This window comes from Rattus norvegicus, chromosome 12 (assembly GCF_021556685.1).
Source record: "Rattus norvegicus strain SHRSP/BbbUtx chromosome 12, alternate assembly SHRSP_T2T, whole genome shotgun sequence".
Lineage (NCBI taxonomy): Eukaryota > Metazoa > Chordata > Mammalia > Rodentia > Muridae > Rattus > Rattus norvegicus.
In genome coordinates, this window is record NC_141545.1 from 5,182,429 (window position 1) to 5,200,202 (window position 17,774).

Below are 17,774 nucleotides of genomic sequence, written 5' to 3' on the forward strand. Positions count from 1 at the left end.
AATTCTGTACGCTGGTATTAAAGGCATGTTGCAACTTTAACCAGCTTTGTAGGTATTTCTATTAAACAAACGAAGAAACAAAAATCCTATTACAGTTCTAGCAGTTGCATCCAACAAAGAGAGAGCTGTGAGGTAGTGTGTGCTGCTTCTTTCCCCAGATACCTCTGGGCCTCAGGCCTGCATCCAGTGAGCTGGACGTAAGAGCAGCCTAGTTGAAATTCCTACTGCCATGGCAGGATTCTGCAGGAATATTTTCCTTCCAACAAGGAACTTGTGTGGAGGAGACCTCTTTGTGGATCCTCAAGGACTCTGCAGTTCCTATTCTACAGGGAGAAGCCCTGCCAGGTCTTTGAGTAAGGCCAGCCAGTTGTTTGGGGAAATCTCTGGTCTTGTGGCAGGGGTCAAGGAATGGGTGAAAGAATGGCAGCTCCGCTGAGAGCAAAGGCTACCCCTTCTAGGCCTATGACCTCCTAATTGATCTTTTCACCTGATGCCTTATTCACATTTTTTTACTATCATACAACTATGATCTTGATGAACAGCTTGTCCCTTGTTTTCTCAATCAGGTCTTTGTTGTCACAGACTTTTTGAACTTACTCTAGCAACTGGGACTTATTCATACCTTCTGTATGCAGTAGGATCCTTGGTGGGCCTGTCATATCTAAAATAGAAGCTCTGGTAATCCAAAAATTGGACCCCAGTATATCTCAGGCCAGGAAAGATGTCACCCATCACTAGTGAAAAAGCAAGGGAAAAAATTACATAGGAAAAATATGTGCCTTAATCAAAAGAAAAGACCCTCAACTTCTAAGGACTCCACAATCTCCACCCCTCTGTTTTTAGCTTTGCATAGTGATGTTGTACAAATGGAGATGGTAGTAAAAGGCATTGCTCTTCCCACAAAAGTCATACATGAGCTTCACTCTGACATTAGTGAGGTTAGGTGGCATTATAGCACACATTCAGGTGGCATTACAACACCTAGGATAAGAACACAGAATCCATATATGACAATGCCAAATGGACTCCCTCCTGAACTTATGGACCCATTAAAATTGAGGTTTAACCTGACCTTAGGCATTTCCATTCCGTGCCCATCCTCCTGATTTTTATGTGTGATATGAGTAAAAGATCACAGTGCAGCCCCCAATATCCTTATGATAGGACTTGGAAATTCAGGAAGAATGGTATTGGAGAAGTGATGGCTATGTCGTTACAATGTAGTAACACAAGGTCCAGGTTGACGTTTGCTCACTGATGTCCAATTTAATTGTCTTGTTGTGTTTCAAAAAGTGAGGATGTCCAACTTAGTAAATAAAAGGCACAGAAATTTATAATTTTATATATGCCCTGTAGTTGATCCCTATATTCCCAAGAAAAGGGAGTTTTATTACAAAAAAATAGGATTATAGACCATTGATTTTGTGGAATACATGGATGTCTAAATGAAACAATGTCAAGGTGTGAAGGACTGCACAGTAAGCAAATATTTCCAGGTTTTACACAATCAAAGTATAGAAGAAAGATATTGGCCTCCAGAAAAAGGGAAACCCTTGGGAATAGAAATGTATATCACATCCATTGTCTAAGGTGGTAGAAAAATCTCCCTCATCCATGGTCCCTAGAGATTTGGGTGCTAAGAAAAAATCTCTTATCCAATTCATGGATGTAAGCCATTCTCCCCAGCAAAAGCATTGATGACTTTTGAAAGAGAGAGAAATATCTAGCTTTGGAATAGTTGTTGCCAAACGGTATTTCCGGTGACACATTAGAGACTGCAGGAAAGGGCCCCCACAGAAATTGATCAATTTGGGGAGAGCTAGTTAGCAGGTAGGCCATAGAACTTCCCAGTGACATCATCAGTAAGCCCTTCATTGGACAATCTATTGTATCTAAGAGATCCCTAGAATCTTCTGTGATTGTGTTGTGGTGACACCAACTGCCTTTGGGAAATTCCTTCAGTTCCCTTTGGGCTCACAAACAGGCATGTTTTGCCAGCTGCTCAGGCTATTTTGGAAGGAGAGTGGAGATCAAGGAGAGACCACACCAAGGCAGAAGGAAGCTGACTTCCTGTCTAGTAAAACAGGAAGGATGAAATCATTCTGGGGAAGGCTTGCTGAGTCCTGGGCAGAGTTGGGGAACTTCCTTGAGGAGGTAGGTTTGAGATGTGCCTTCTAAGACTAGGCCTTACAAGCATGAGCCTTAGGATTTCTCAAAGGCAAACCAAGAGTCAGGAGTTCCTGATTATTAATTTGAGAGAAAGTCAGAAATTGGTAAGCCTTCAGTTTCTTTTCTAGAAGCTTTTTAATTGTGTCAATGAATGGCAGAGGAAGGCACTGTGAGATTAACAATGTGACCATCCATGGTTGGGAGTTAAAGCACTTCATCCTCTAGATTACTGTAGGTTACATAAGTCTCTGATGACAAGAACAAGGAAAGATGCACCCCTAGTCATGAGTTTAGGTCTTAGACACTTTGGGCTGGAACACATATGACTAGAGTTTGATGGTGATAAACATTATGAACTCCAGGATTTACCTGCACCACATCTGATATGAGATAACAATGTCCCACATGTTTATGTCTGAGTCAGGTTATACGTTTCAGGGCGAGGGATTCTATAATAGTGAGCTTGGCACATGTATGGCATTAGAGGTTGGAAAGAGGGACGTAGCTTAAGAATCCAGCTCGAGGGCTGGAGAGATGGCTCAGTGGTTAAGAGCACCAACTGCTCTTCCAGAGGTCCTGAATTCAAATCCCAGCAACCACATGGTGACTCACAACCATCTGTAAAGGGATCTGATGCCTTCTTCTGGTGTGTCTGAAGACAGCAACAGTGTACTCATATACAAAATAAATAAATAAATCTTAAAAAAAAGGAATCCAGCTCGAAGAAAGCTTTTCTGCTGTTTCAGGCATTCACCTAGTCTCTACCATTTCCTCTTCCTCAACCTCCTTTTGGGATTCAGAATGCTCTTTTCCTCCCATGGGCCATCAAATATGCAAATTCACTTGGGTTTATCTATCTACAGGTTTTGGTAGGAGGGCATCGTCCCCAAATGTCATCAGTAAGCAAGAGAAGCATCTAAAGGAACTGTAGGAACTCAAATTTGAAATCCAGAAATGTAAATTCGAGAGGCATGAACTTTATCAAATCCTGGACCTTTATATCTATGATGATTGGGACTACAGGTAGTCATTATGCCCAGTAACCTGTTCGCTGTCTTGTGCTCTGTCTCTGCTAACCCAAGATTTCCTCATATCACGAGAGAGTTTCACCTCTCATCCTGGATTTTGAGGAGACTTGGCAGGCATTGGCTTGTGAGATAAGCTAGGTGCTGTGTGTTTAGGGTCAACCTCCTTTTTACTTGACCCTGAGCTCCTTGGATAAGCAGAAGTTCTGTCAATAGCTGGAAGGACCTGGTTAGACTTGATGCATCTAAGTGAGGGAATGAAATTCCTGCATGCCATCACTCATTTACTCTGATTTTGTTCACTATACACTGATTCTATGGCATCTCCATGGAAGTAGTTGGCATTCTAATTGTGTTTGTATATGGGTTGGTATGTATTTATATGAACGTATTTCTGGGTGTTTTGCTCAGGACCTGGAGACTGGGACCTTTGATGGGATCTGAGGATCTGTCTGATGGACAGTTTGCAGGTCATGATAGCGTGGAAGCCCACATGGACCAACAGAACTCTTTGCACCTTCTATTTACTTTGGTGGTAGATAGGACTCTCCTGAGGGAAGGAGGGGTTACAAATCCTCTTCCCTGTCTAAGTAGTTATGCCCTCTGGGAATTCATGTAACAATAGGAAGCAAGGTTTGAGAATCCCTGCTTTCAAAACAAAAGAAATGTCATCATAACTATCTGTTGGACCCAAGGCTGTGGCACAGACTGGAGGAAACTTCTTACAGAATTAGTCAATGCCTTCATGCTTACCTGGCCAACTCTTGACAGTCAGCTCCTTGGACCTGGTAACCTGGCTCTGTTGTCCTGTGCTCAGGATAATAAGTTTAATCAGCACAAATAGGACACAGTTCAAAGGAGCAAGTATGTGCCATAAATTGGTTTTAAGTAATCAAGTCAATAGTCTGATTTCAGGTAATCTTTTTTTGCCTGATTTGAACTTCATTTATTTTTTGACTTTACTTTTTTTTTTTAGCTATCAGGGACCGTTTATTGTGACCTAGAAATGGTGATTGTGGTAATAAATTCTGGACATTTGTTATTCCTAAACAGGCATTTTACAGGCTCCACCCACTCTAGTACAGAGGAGTCTTTGCAGAACCATATCTCCACAGCCTTTTAAAGAGTCCTTATTTCAAAAGAAATGTTTGCTGATTCACGTAGAAATATTTCCTTGAAAGAATTGATGTTGTCTCACTGTTGTGGTTTTGCTCTGGTCTTTGTGTTTGCCACATTCTTCCCTCCCCACTCTTAAATTTGAATTTTTAATGGATATTTCTTATTTACATTTCACCTAATTCTGAAATCATGAATTCACACAGTTATTTGTTCCTTGGGCCATGCCCTAAGACAGGCTGGATCTCGAATTGCTAATACTTCAATCTGAACATGAGATGAGAATGATGGCTATGCAAATGGTGACCAACTCAATAAGTTATGCCATGGAGAGGTACAAGGAGCTCATACAAGTGAATAGTTCCTACCGGTGAGTCCCTGAGAGAGATGAGAACCCAGCACTAGGCAGGGAGTGCTTCTGTCCTATATGACTTTGAACAAAATCAGGGCTCTGGCTCTATAGTGTCTGACTCTTAACAGGAAAGCCTGCCTCCTGTCACAGGGTCTTGGATTTGTAACTTTAGGACTCAGTGGTCCTACATGTGAAGAGTTTAGAAGACCCTCCAATTGTTATTTTCCCCATTAACGTTCGCTCCTCTACATAGAAAAGATTTGCACCATGATGGGAATATCAATCAACTCTGAACTTCTAGGACACTGACAGGTTCTCTGTGGTCCATGAGATACACATGCAAAGATTGTATAGCTATTAGGTCTTCTATCATCCATCAGAGGGGATTTGCCCTCTACTTGCAGATGGTTTTAGCATACTATGGACATATGAGCACCCATATGGTCCAATTCTTCTACCTTGATGTATATAAAACATCTTAGTATCAGGATTTTCAGGAGTACTTTGATTCACAGTGAATGTGGCCTCTGGATTTGGCTCCTCTAATTGGTGCTAACTTGTATACTGTGGCTCTAGCCTGTTGATGTCTGTAGATGAGGGCCCCTGAAGGGATGATTGTACTTGCAGGAGTGACAGGCAAATAGAAGCTGCCTGGAATTTGACATTTATTGTTTGTGGTTCAGCAACACGCACTTCCAGCTCCTGCGTGAATGGACTCAATTGAAGAACAATATAAGGATTTTGCTGAATGAGAACAGACAACTGCTGGTGGAGCAGACTAAACTGCCAGCATCCTATGAGAAAGCAAAGAAGTTCAGTGAGGAGGCCAGCAATTACATCTGTGTCCCCAGAGCCAAGCAACAGCAGGTAGGGTTAGGCCTCAGGGACAGGTTGTCCTCATGTCTTATCATAAACATAGACAAACCAATGTAACTGTCCATTACTGTTACATGTACTGACCTGTGTCCCATCCAAGTGTTCATTTATGTAATCATTTACAAGGCTTTCTGTGGAGATAGCCCTTTTTCAAGAAACTTCATGTTTGGAAAGCAAATGCTCCTGCTCTTTGAAAATCTGCAATTTATTAAGGGAGATAGGTTGATCACACATCACAGCACTACATGCCATTATGTGTGGAGGGTGCTATGTGGGAGCCCCTCTTTAGACTTGCACAGGGCTTTGAGGGATGAAGCAAAAGCCTGGAGCTCCTTTTCTTTACAGGGATCCTGTGAGATTCCAGGAAGATAGTAGTTTGCGAGGAGGAGAGCCTGGTGGAAATGCTAAAGAAATGGTTCTCATTGTCCTCTTTTGGTGGATTTGTACTTTCTCCCCCGTTTTCCCTGTATATCAAGACCATCTCTTCATGCTTCCTAAATCTTGGGTACCAGACAGTGCCTGAGTAGCAGCATGTCAGTCCTGTTTTGTTTGGGTGTTGCTAGAGAGTTCATATCTTGTCCTTATACTCTGAAGCTGGTTGGAAGAGCAGGGATGTGGAAAGGGGTTCTCAAACGCAGAGAATTGGCATGAGAGATTTGAGACTTCAAGAACAAAGTTATCCATATATACCCCCATTCTCATCAAGAAGAGTGCTATCTAGGCCCTTTTATTCCTCTAGGGAAAAAGAGCTGAGTAGATATTCTTAAAATACCTGCTTTGAGTAGTCTATTTTATGTTGTTCCTCCAGCATGATGCAAACTTCATTGTTTTCTGCCAACTTCTGATTTTTGGTGTGTGTGTGTGTGTGTGTGTTTGTGTGTGTGTGTGTGTGTGTGTGTGTGTGTGTTTGTGTGTGTGTACATTGCTGTGGTGACCTATAATTTGTGGGTATTTGGGGACGCCAGATAATGACATCTAATTTTGTCCAGTCATTCACTAACTTAGACCTTTTAGCCTAGGTCTCTCAGCAAACCTTCAGCTTCCTATTTTGTGCTGGCCAGCAGTCTTTGCATTACTTGTCCAGTTCCAGGTAGAGCCCCCTCTCTTATTTGTCTCAACACATTCTTTAGCCATTCAACTATTTTAAAAATAAGGCTTAGATTTCTTCACTTTACCTGAGTAGAGGTATCCCCCTTGAAGATCCTGGTTTGTCTTATTGGCTTCACCATGATCTTACATGGAATCTTATAGTGCATCCCTCTGCTGACATTGTTTTCCTGACTATATCGTTGGCCTGGCATTCTTTCAGGATAGATTCCCTCTCAGTCCTGTACAGAAAGTTGTAGTTCAGAAAAGTCACTGTCGTTTATTTCATTATTCTCCTTCTGACTGATATTGAGGTTGTTTTAATATCACGTGAACTATAATGTTACGAAAAGTTCCTGAAAACTGGCATTGAGTCACTGTCTTCCTCTGATGCTTCCAAGGTCTTCTATGAAGGCAGCAGGGTAGTTTTAGTGAGGGGCCTATGATGAGTCAACATAAAGCTTACTGAAGGCTTTTCTTCAAATCCTCTCTCTGGGGAATTTGGTGTTGTGTTGTTTAGGTTATCTGTGCAAAGTTTGTAACTCAGGTAGGACCAGCAAGTATCTGCTTAGAAAGATTTTCTGAAGTGGAAATAAGTACAGGCCAGGACAGCACAGCCTGCTGGAGTCTAAGAGACTTGTACACATCATAGCTCCCACTAATTCCTCACTGAACAGGAAACCTGCTGGATAAAAACTTAGTTTCCTTTGTGTGTGAGGGGGTGTGTGTGTATGCGTGTGTGTGTTTGTATTTGTGTGCGAGTGTGTCAGTATATGTGTGTGTGTGAATCTGTGTGTAAGGGTTAATGTGTGGGTGTGTGAGAGAGTTTGTGTGTTAGTATGTGTGTGTGTTTACATGTGTATATGTATGTGTGTATGTGTGTGTGTTTATGTGTGTGTATGTGTGTGTGTTCGTTTGTGTGTGTGTCTATGTGTGTGTGAGTGAGTGTGTGAGTTTGTGTGTGTGTGTTTTTGTGGATGTATGCGAGTGTGTGTGTTTGTGTGTCTATGTCTGTGTGTGTATGTGTGAGTGTGTGTGTGTTTGTATGTGTGAGAGTGTCTGTGCATGTGTATGTGTGTATGTGTGTGTGTGTGTCTGTGTGTCTGTGTGTGAATGAGTGTATGAGTGTGTGAGTGAGTGTTTGTGTATGTGTGTGTGTGTGTCAGTGTATATGTGTGTCTCTGTCTGTGTGAGTGTGCATGTGTGTTTGTGTTGGTGTCTGAGAGGGTGTGTGGGTATATGTGTGAGTATGTGTGTGTGTTTATGTGTTTATATGAGTGTGTGTTCATTTGTGTGAGTTTGTGTGTATGTGTGTCTGTGTGTCTAGCATTCACCTCTATAATTGACATGGTTCATCTGTGCCTCCCAGTAGATCACTATAGCAGGCTCCTGTCTTCATGCACTCCTTAGCTTCATCAATCTTATCTACTTTTGGTTGCAATATATATGTGTGTATATATATATATATATATATATATATATATGTATATATATATATATGTGTGTGTGTGTGTGTGTGTGTGTGTGTGTGTACACACACACACACACACACACACACACACACCTATATACCCATGTGGGGCAGTCTCTGAATGATCATTTGTTCAGTGTCTGTTCCAACCTTTTGCTTCCATATCCCCACCTATGAATATATTTGTTCTCCCTTTTAACAAGGAATGAAACATCTGCATTTCGGTGGTCCTGCCTCTTGAGAGGTGAATGCTAGCAGCAAACATTGAACTGAGACTGGCCTTCCCATTGGAGGAAATAGTGAAAGTATTGGAAGAGCTGAAGGGGTTTGCAACCCCATAAGAATAACAATGCCAACCAACTAGAGCTCCCAGGGACTAAACCATTACCCAAGGACTATACATGGACTGATCCATGGCTCCAGCTGCATATGTACCAAAGGATGACCTTGTTGGGCACCAATGGAAGGAGAGGCCCTTGGTCCTGCCAAGGCTGGATTCCCCAGTGTAGGTGTATTGGGGGGGGGGATTGGGTGGAGAACGCCATTATAGAAGAAGGGGGATGGGATAGAGGGCTTATGTCCAGGAACCAGGACAGGAAATAACACTTGAAATGTAAGTAAAAATATTCAATAAATGAAAAAAATACTGAAAAAATGAATTTGTGACCAATGGTGCTGGGTTAATTCCTCACAAGTTGATCAGATCTTGAAGAAGCTCAGATTGACAGATTTCTAGGGTAGGAGCGCCCAAAATTCCCTGCTTCAATAAAAATAGGGCTATGTATTCAGGCCCTTCTCAGCTTAAGAGATACAGGCTGTCCCTTCACATGTCATTGGAGACAGAACAAAACAAAACAAAACAAAAGTTCAGAGCCTATACACTGGAAAAAGGAATCTGGGTGTGGTCGTTGTTTGGCCTTGTCTACCTGGATGGTTAATCAAAAGAGTTCCTCTTTTCTGTATTTGAAATATGGAAATGAGCTGGAGAAATGAATCAGCAGTTAAGCACAGTGGCTGCTCTTTCAGAAGACCTGGTTTGGATCCCTAGTACCCACATGGCAGCTCTCAACACTCCATAACTCTAGTCCCAGGGATCTCATGCCCTCTTCTGATCTTTCTACACACCAGGCACACACACTATTGCACAGATATACATGCAAGCAAAACACCTGTGGACATAATAACAAAGAAACAAACAAATACAAGCGAATAAATAAATCTATGGAAACCACTATATCTCAACAGGACATAGGTTTGCTACAAACAGTAAGTGAACTTTTTTTTGTCATCTACTTGAATTTATTCTTACATTCTTAAATAAAAGATGAAAAGGAGGAGGAGGAGAAAGAAGAGGAGGAGGAGGAGGAGGAGGAGGAGGAGGAGGAGGAGGAGGAGGAGGAGGAGGAGGAGGAGGAGGAGTTGGTGGAGATGGTGGTGGTTTTGGTGGCCACAGAAGTTATTCATAAACACTGAACAGGAACTAAGACTCCAAATCTTGGGTACTCCTTGTACCCTCAGTCTCAGATCCCTGACAGACTCCCACCCTCTCAGGGTTCCTTTTCAACAAGACACCTATATCAGCAGCAGAGGTATCTGGGGTCATCACTGAGATTGTGAACAATGGGATAGAAGGGAAAAGTTCAAAAATGGGAGCTGAGAAGGAGAAGGGATGAAGAAGAGAGATCCTAGCCTCTAGCGGACAGAGTCAGGCCACAGGAGGGGAAAGTGAGCCAGTATGGGAGTGCCCCTCCTGACTGTTGTGGCCCATGCTCCCTGGACCCCAGAGCACCCCATGGTTTGTTCTTCAGTCCACTCCACTATTCCTGAAGCCTCAGAGGCCCAACTCCAAGTCCTCCAGCTCCTCCTCCAGAACTCTGTGCCATGTCAGCTTCTTCAGCTGTTCTCTGCTGAACTTCCCGGCCTGGAAGTGCTACTGCAGCTCCTCCACCTATCAGATTCTTCCTTAGGTGCTTGATCTTCTTGGCTTTCTCTGTGGTAGCAGCAGAATCGGGTGCATGGAAGGCAGCTAGAGATGTGGCTTGGGGGCCATGGTGAGCACTGGGTGTCTGGGCTGAGTGTCCCACAGACACCTTATCAAGGGTCCTGCTCAAGGCCTCTGCATCTTTCTCCTGTGGCTGGCTCCTCTTCTCCTTCAGGTTGCATTTGTCTGTCTTGGAGAGGCCTGCTTCACCACTGTCAGGTCTGGATGGGGTGACCTGTGTGGTGGCGTCAGGGCACTGCCCTGGGGGAAGTTCTGGTTTATTCTTGAAAAACTTCACATACTTGTTTTCATAGGCTGGGATTCTTGGAGCATGTATCCTTCTTTGACCCTCCGCTGCTTGTGCGTTGTCCGATCGGGTCTCTGTGTTGAGGCAGTGTAGTTGCCGCTGGTCTCGTCAGTTACATAGAGAGTTGCCATCGAACCCAAAAAATGAATTTCTAGGGGTAATAAGTGGAATTGTCCTGCTTTTAAGCTCTTGATAAATGGCAGCATTCATTCCTTTTTAAAATTGCTTTTTAGGTGACCTGGGTTGGATCTGGAATTGTGTTGGCTCGTTTTGAGTTTCAGAACTCAAGTAGACTAGGCCTTTTATATGCATCATTGTTGCTGTCTAGTGGATGAGTTAGGTCCATTTTAAACCTAATGCAGGCACCATAGAGTGAGTTTGGAGAGGATATACTTAGAACAACTCCCTGGCCTCTGGGTTAAAAATTCTAGCTGTCTTCTAGATAACCCACTGTCTCTACAGGGAAACCTTGCTCAGACTACCTTCTTAATTTCCACCACCTTATGTCACTGACATGACGGATGCCTGAAGAACACTTTTCTTCAGCCAGATCTGCTTCTTCCCAGGTGCCCCCTTGTTCTATATCTAGAAGGCTCATTCATATTCATCTCCTTCCACAAACCCTGTGTATCCTTCAGAACACAGTTGAGTTCTTCCCAGCATATGGGAATAACACCAGACAATGGAGACTCTAGAGTCAGGAAAACATCTAAGAAGCCAGGGCACTCAGATTGCATATGATCCTGATAACCAATGGGGAAGACAGGGTGGATAGACAGATGGCCACTTCTCTATTCAACATTTGAGAGCCCATATGCACTTCATAATTCAGGAAAGACTCTACATGTATACCTGTAAATAGCTCAGCTGATTACTACTAATTGCTTGGTGTGCTCTGAGTTAACTTCTAATCCAGTAATACTTCAAGAGGAATACAAGGTTTGACGGCCTTTGCGTATTCAAACCCAGCTGCAGAAATACCAAGGAGGGAGAGTTACAGGAATATTAAATACAGAAGCCCCTAGCATGAATCTCAGGAACAAGGCAGCTGCCTAACCAGAGGAGCAAGCTTGAGCTTTGAAGTGAAGGACTTTGCTCCCACCCACTCCTGGCTGGAGATGAGATGGAAGTTAGGACATTAATCTCAGATCTCTAGCTCCCAGAGCATAACACAGCTTCAAGGTTCAGTTCTTTGTTAGCTGTTGTTTTCTTGTATGCTGCTTTTAGGATTATTTCTTTTAGTTTTCTTTCCTTCTCTTTTCTCCCTTCCTTCCTTCCTTTCTTTTTTAAGACAGGGTTTTACTGTGGAGCTCTAGTTTTCCTGGAACTCGATCTTTTGACCAGTATGGCCTTGAACTCATAGGGATCTGCCTGCCTCTGTCCCACAAATGGTAGGATTAAACACAAGGCATACACCATCACTGCCTGGCTAGAATTATTTATTTATTTTGTATTTTTGACATCCTGATTGTATGTCACAGAGAATTTCTTCTCTGGTTCTGTCTGTTTGTATTTCTACATGGATGTTATACTTGCAAGCTTAATTATTTCTATAAATTTGTGATGATTTCTGCTAGAATTTCACTGAAATATAAGTCTGTCTCATCCAATCAATGTTACTTCGGCTGTTCCCTGCTATACCCCATGAATTCTTAGGTTTGGACTCTTTAATGTGTCCCAGGATCTTTGGAATATTGTTTATGCTTCTTATTTTCCCTCTTGTCCTCTATGCCTGAGATTTGTTCTTGTGCATGATCTTATCTCTCTTTTTTTTTCTTTTCCTTTCTTTTATTTTGTAGGTGGGGACTGAATCCAGTAATCTTATCTCTTAATGACAGTGTTTGTTGTGGTTTCTACCAGTTTGACCATCCTCTTCAAATATTTTTATTAGTTTAGTTTTCAAAGATTCAATCTCCTTCCAAAGTTTTTCCTCTATATTTTGAAATTCTACTACTGTTCTGTTAACTATTACGTTTACTTTTGAGGCTATCTGGACAAGGTTTTAGATATATTTCCTTAATTCATGAATGTATTTGACTCCTTATGATCATCAATTCTTTTGAATAGTAAGGCTGTAAATTCTTTCTTGGACATTTCAATTATTTCTGTATTGGATACTTTGGTTTCTGTAACTTAGATCTGCATTCAGTCCAGCTATGATGACTGGGGGAATTTGACTTTGATTTCAGATGAGTGACTGAGGCAATCTAGTCCTCGCTATGTGCCAACAGGATCAAGCATGGGGCAACACCTTAAGCACCAAGGTGACCAGATGGAGTCAAAAGTTTGGTCACCCCCAGATTCTACAAACCTGTTGGAGACTGGATACCCAATTGCAGACCAGATAGCCTGTCTACAATCAGGTGACTAAACACAGAGCTACAGGCCCAAAGTAACCTCTAGAAACATAGAAAGGAAGACTTGAGGCCTGACAGTAACCTTTGGCACCTCAGACTTCAGGATTTCATACCCATGTTGATGTCAGATACCACTGGAAGCAAAATTGCAGTATTTCGAGGGAAACCTGAGCAAACTGGAACCAAACCTCAGGCCCTGTACTGACCTGGTCTGGAAATGTGGTTGCAAGGTACTCTCTGGTACTGTAGGAATTGGAAGTCTGGATCCCGGACAAAGTCCCACATAAGCTGGAGGCTCAGTCACAGGCACACTCTAGACATCAGGCATTTCTGAAAAAAAAAAATAATTTTTCATCGGTTCATGTGCTGATAAACTCTGAGGCTGACCCCATATTTTTCCTTGAGTATCCACCAGGAGTGGTATATATGGATTATGATAGTGGTTTTGTTTTTAATTCCTTCAGTAGCCTCCATATTAGTCTCTACAGCCATTATGATAATTCACATTCCTACCAGCTATGTAAACTATGTAAGCTATGTAAAGTCATTTATTTCTGTATTAAAAACTAAAACCACAAATACTATTTGGATGTGTGACTGATATATATGTCAGGGGATATGTGTACCACAGGGCAGAGCTGAGGATTGGAGAGAGTCTGTATGGAATCGGTTCCTTCTTCCACCTTTACATTGGTTCGAAGAATTGAACCTGGGTCAACAGGCCAGGATCTAAATTTCTTTACATACAGAGTCATCCTTTTGCATGAGGTGACATGGAATTTCAGTGGAGTTTCTGTTTGTATTCCCTTGGTGGCTAAAATCATATTTATTGGTTTTCTGTACATCTGTTTAGGAGTTTAAGGCTGGAATTGTGGCTTAGTGGTAGAATATTTACCCAGCATCCAGTTCTGGCTGCAGGCCCGATTCATACACACACCCTCACACACACACACACACACACACAATCACACACACACACACACACAGAAACACACACACACACAGAAACACACACATGCACACATATGAGAGACAGAGTCACAAAGACACAGAGAAACAGAAACTGATAGAGAGACAGAAATTTTTATTCAGATCATTTGCCCATCTAATTATATTGTTTATTAGCTATCATTGTTTTATTTTGGTTTTGTTTTTAGATAAGATCTTACTGTAAAGCCCTATATGGTCTAAAACAAGCTATGTAAAGGGGATGGCCTAGACTTCACAGAGTTTGCCTGTTTATGCAGACACTGGTTAGGATTGGAATGTGCCACACTGTCCTTCCCTACTTTACTTCTTTATAGGATGGAGATTAATCTGGGTTAGATGAATGATTGAGCAAAGATATCCTCTCCAGAATACTTTGGGGTCTTAAGTTACTCAGTTTGATCCATTTTGAGTTGATTTGCATAGAGCAGGAGAGACGGGGATCTAGTGTTACTCTTCAGTGTGTAGCTACTCAATTTGCCTGACATCACCTGTTTAAGAATACCTGTTCTCCAACACACCTTTATTAAGTAAGGATCAGATGGCTGTAACTACATGAGTTATTTCTCAGTCCTCTCTTCTATTCCATTGACACATAATGCATGCGTTTAAATAAAATCCTGCCTTTTATTATCCTGACTCAGTCTAATTTTGAAATTAGGTAATGTGATACTGGGAGCATTTGTGGTTTTGATCAGGATTCCTCTGGCTATTCAAAAGAATCTTTTTTAACAATAAAAAAAAGTCCTTTAATATTGATCTCTAGCCTGTATATCAGTGCTTCTCACTCTTCCTAAAGCTGTAGCCCTTTAATAGAGTCCTTGTGCTTTGGTGACCCCTAACTATAACCTTACAAAGTGGTTGCAATCCACAAATTACAAAACGTTACTCTACACGCACCCACACACTTGACCTCACTCTCCCGAAGGTATAAATTGACTCTCTCCATAACAAGTACATCACACACACACACACACACACACACACACACACACACACACACACACACACGTGTAAAGTCTTAAAATATCTGGTATAATTCAGCAGTGCATCTGTCCCATCTTATCCTTGTTGGAGAAGTTGGACACTTTTTTTTTTTTACTACAGCTTCAATATCATTGCTTTTTAAAGGTATATATTTGGAACAAGGTTTTACTGTGCAGCCCTGGCTATCCAGGGACTCACTCTGTAGACTAGGCTGACCTAAATCTCACAGAGATCTTTGGGCTTCTGCCTTCCAAATGCTGAGATTAAGGTATGTGTGTCACCAAGATCAATAACATTGTTTTTTACATTTCATTTAGGTGTTTTTATACCCTGCAAATGGTTATGAGTCATGAAGTGGGTGCTGAGACTTGAACTTGGGTGCTGTGGATGAGCAACTGGGCCTCTTAATCACCAAGCTATCGCTCCAGTCCCTTACATGGTTTTTGGTCAAAAGAATAAGATATGAATTATATTTCTGTCTCTGAGTGGAAACATGACAGTCTGAATTATTCAAGGCCTATAATATAGATACATAGCATAGGCTCCTCCCATCAAATTAATTCAGATGGATTTGTCAATCAAATGGACAGAAAACAAACTTCAAAAACTATAACCTTGAAACATAAGTCATCTAAAGACCTTAAAAGGATACAAGAGATAACTATCCCTTCGATGAATTGATGTACTTATACATTCCAGGAACCCCTCCCTTGATGCAGCTGCTTACAGATTGTCCGGTTAGATTTATTTTTTCTTTTTGGTCACCTTGGCAAAAACCAGGATCAACAGGTAAGAAGGAACTTCTGTTGAAAAATTCTCCCCTTAAACGTGGCTATACAGAAGTCTGTGGAGGAATTTTCTTGAATAAGGGCTAATGCAGGAGGCCCCAGCAAATGTGTTGTTGTTGCTTTTTTTTTTTTTTTGTTTTGTTTTGCTTGTATTGTTTTGTAGACACCATTTTGATAAAGAGTGGACAGGCATGAGGTCAGCTTACATCAGATGATAAAGGAATAAGTGGGATCCAATGGGGAATTTAGGAAGGATTGTATCAAATTTAGTAAGTAGTTTTCTCCTCTGTGTCCCTGTGTCTGACAGGATGAGGTTGGTCCTTTTCCTCAGGTATACTAAGGGAACTAACTTCTCAACGAAAGCCGCTTCTCAAATGCCAGCACACCTCAGCATTGAGGGAAAAGAGACACAACTCCATTCTGCTGACCTTGGCAACTTGATGAGTTCCCTGGGAATTTTAGGAACTTTGACTAAGGACAATCCAGGATTCCCAGCTTCAATATTGAAAAGAATTTTGGGATTAAACAGTTTATCAGAAGAGTTGGAGCCTTTTATTAAAGATATTTTTTATTATAGACATAATCATGAAGCTTAAGAGAAAGAGACATGCTCAGAAGAAAGTAAGATACACGGGAGATTACAAATATGGGTTTGTAAAAGAGAGCAAAATGTACCGAGGTGTGGGAACATGTAGTGCCATATTGGATTTGGGTCTGGCCGCTTTGTAACTGCATGGCCACAGTTACGAAGTCATGGGATTGTTGGACAGAGGCTGAAAAGCTCTCAGGGAGAACTTTCCCTCGGGATGGAGACCCTCCAACTCTAATGACCAGACTGAGACACCACAGGATGCAATCAGCCAGAGGATTTGGTTTATTGTCGGGATACACAGGCACAGGCACCTGAGGGCGCTTCAGTCACTCGGGGGACTGGCGCGCCCCACGGAACCAAGGATGGGCTTTTTATAGGATTTTGGGGAGCAGAAGCAAGCATACAGAAGCAGATGCATGGTTACAGGGATATAATTGGTGGATTGTAATGTGGCAAGGGTTCAGCCCAGGGGCAAGTTTCTTAGCTACCTTCCTGAAACATAACGGCTGACTCGGCCCCCCCACAAGGGTGTGGGACCTCTCCCGAGGCTTTTCTCATTGTCAGGTGCTCAACCGCAGTCGTCCTGTTGCCAGGCCTTCAACCAAACACATCCTGCTTGGCAGCTGCTGTGTACTCAGTGTTCTAACCTTTCTCTGAACCAGTCATCTTAAGTACAGCCTTGCAAAATGGCGTTACTGCTGCTAAGCTGGGGTCTTTCATTCCCCCATTTTTTTTTTGTTAACTTTGAGTGAAATCTTTCACTCGACTTGGTCAAGAAATTTCTGTCTCTTGTTGTCTCAGCCTATGGTATTGCTGCGTCAGTACGAGGGTCTGAATGATTGAAAGTCTATCCCTCATGAACTGTACCAGCCTATTAAGGATGCAGGGTCCAAAAAGAAGAATGAGGAGAAGAATAAGTAGGGGTCCCATCAGGGTAGACAGGAGGGTAGGAAACCAAGGGGATCGGTTAAACCACCCCTCGAACCATCCCTGTTGGGAATCAAACAGTTTTTGTCTTTGGGCCAGGCGTTCTCGAAGCTTAGCCATATTATCTCTTACTATTTTAGTATGGTCTGTATAGAAACAGCACTCTTCTTTTAGAGCAGCACATAATCTACCCTCGCGGAGGAACAACATATCTAGCCCTCGTCTATTTTGGAGGACCACTTCAGACAACGATGTTAAGGACTTTTCTAATGTACTCACAGACTCTTCTATAGCTTTAAGATCTGCATTCATGGGGCTGGGGATTTAGCTCAGTGGTAGAGCGCTTACCTAGGAAGCGCAAGGCCCTGGGTTCGGTTCCCAGCTCCGAAAAAAAAAGAACCACAAAAATAAAAAATAAAAAAGATCTGCATTCATGGCTGCTTGTAACTGACAGAAATGGCCAGTTTCAATGAGTGCAGTGGTCCCGGTCCCTATACCCGCGGCCACTCCCCCCAAGGTGATTCCTCCTAGGAGTAAAGCTAAAGTCAGGGTGGCAGGCTCTTGTCGGAAACGAGTCTGTCTCTCGAAAAACGAGTATATATACTCGGATTCATGGTAGGTGACTTTGGGCCAAATTTCTATTAATACACAATAGTCAGAGGATTGGTTGAGGACTGTGGCTGAGATGCAGGGTGTTAGTCCGGTATTGTAGGCCCAGTATGTGCCTTTTGGGGCTGGCAGGAAGTAGTTCCC

The 17,774-nt window shown here is 42.3% G+C and overlaps 1 long non-coding RNA gene and 2 pseudogenes across 13 annotated transcripts in view; 2 read left to right on the plus strand and 1 right to left on the minus strand.

Annotated features, from left to right (window-relative positions):
* Nucleotides 1-17,774, plus strand: part of LOC148001994 (uncharacterized) — a 741,081-nt pseudogene that overhangs the window by 226,858 nt on the left and 496,449 nt on the right. The gene's annotated exons all lie outside the window — the stretch shown is intronic.
* Nucleotides 1-17,774, plus strand: part of LOC108348331 (uncharacterized) — an 84,826-nt gene that overhangs the window by 9,139 nt on the left and 57,913 nt on the right. Inside the window, exons 1-3 of one of the 12 annotated variants that reach the window (XR_015634489.1) lie at nucleotides 2,858-3,192; nucleotides 4,549-4,680; nucleotides 5,346-5,529. The exons of 10 other annotated variants lie outside the window; for them this stretch is intronic. This is a non-coding gene — a long non-coding RNA (uncharacterized LOC108348331). Of the gene's footprint in view, nucleotides 1-2,857; nucleotides 3,193-4,548; nucleotides 4,681-5,345; nucleotides 5,530-17,774 lie in introns of those variants that run through there. One more of the 12 variants, XR_015634485.1, reaches the window with a different exon arrangement.
* LOC134481227 (partner of Y14 and mago-like) lies at nucleotides 9,927-10,740 on the minus strand (annotated as a pseudogene).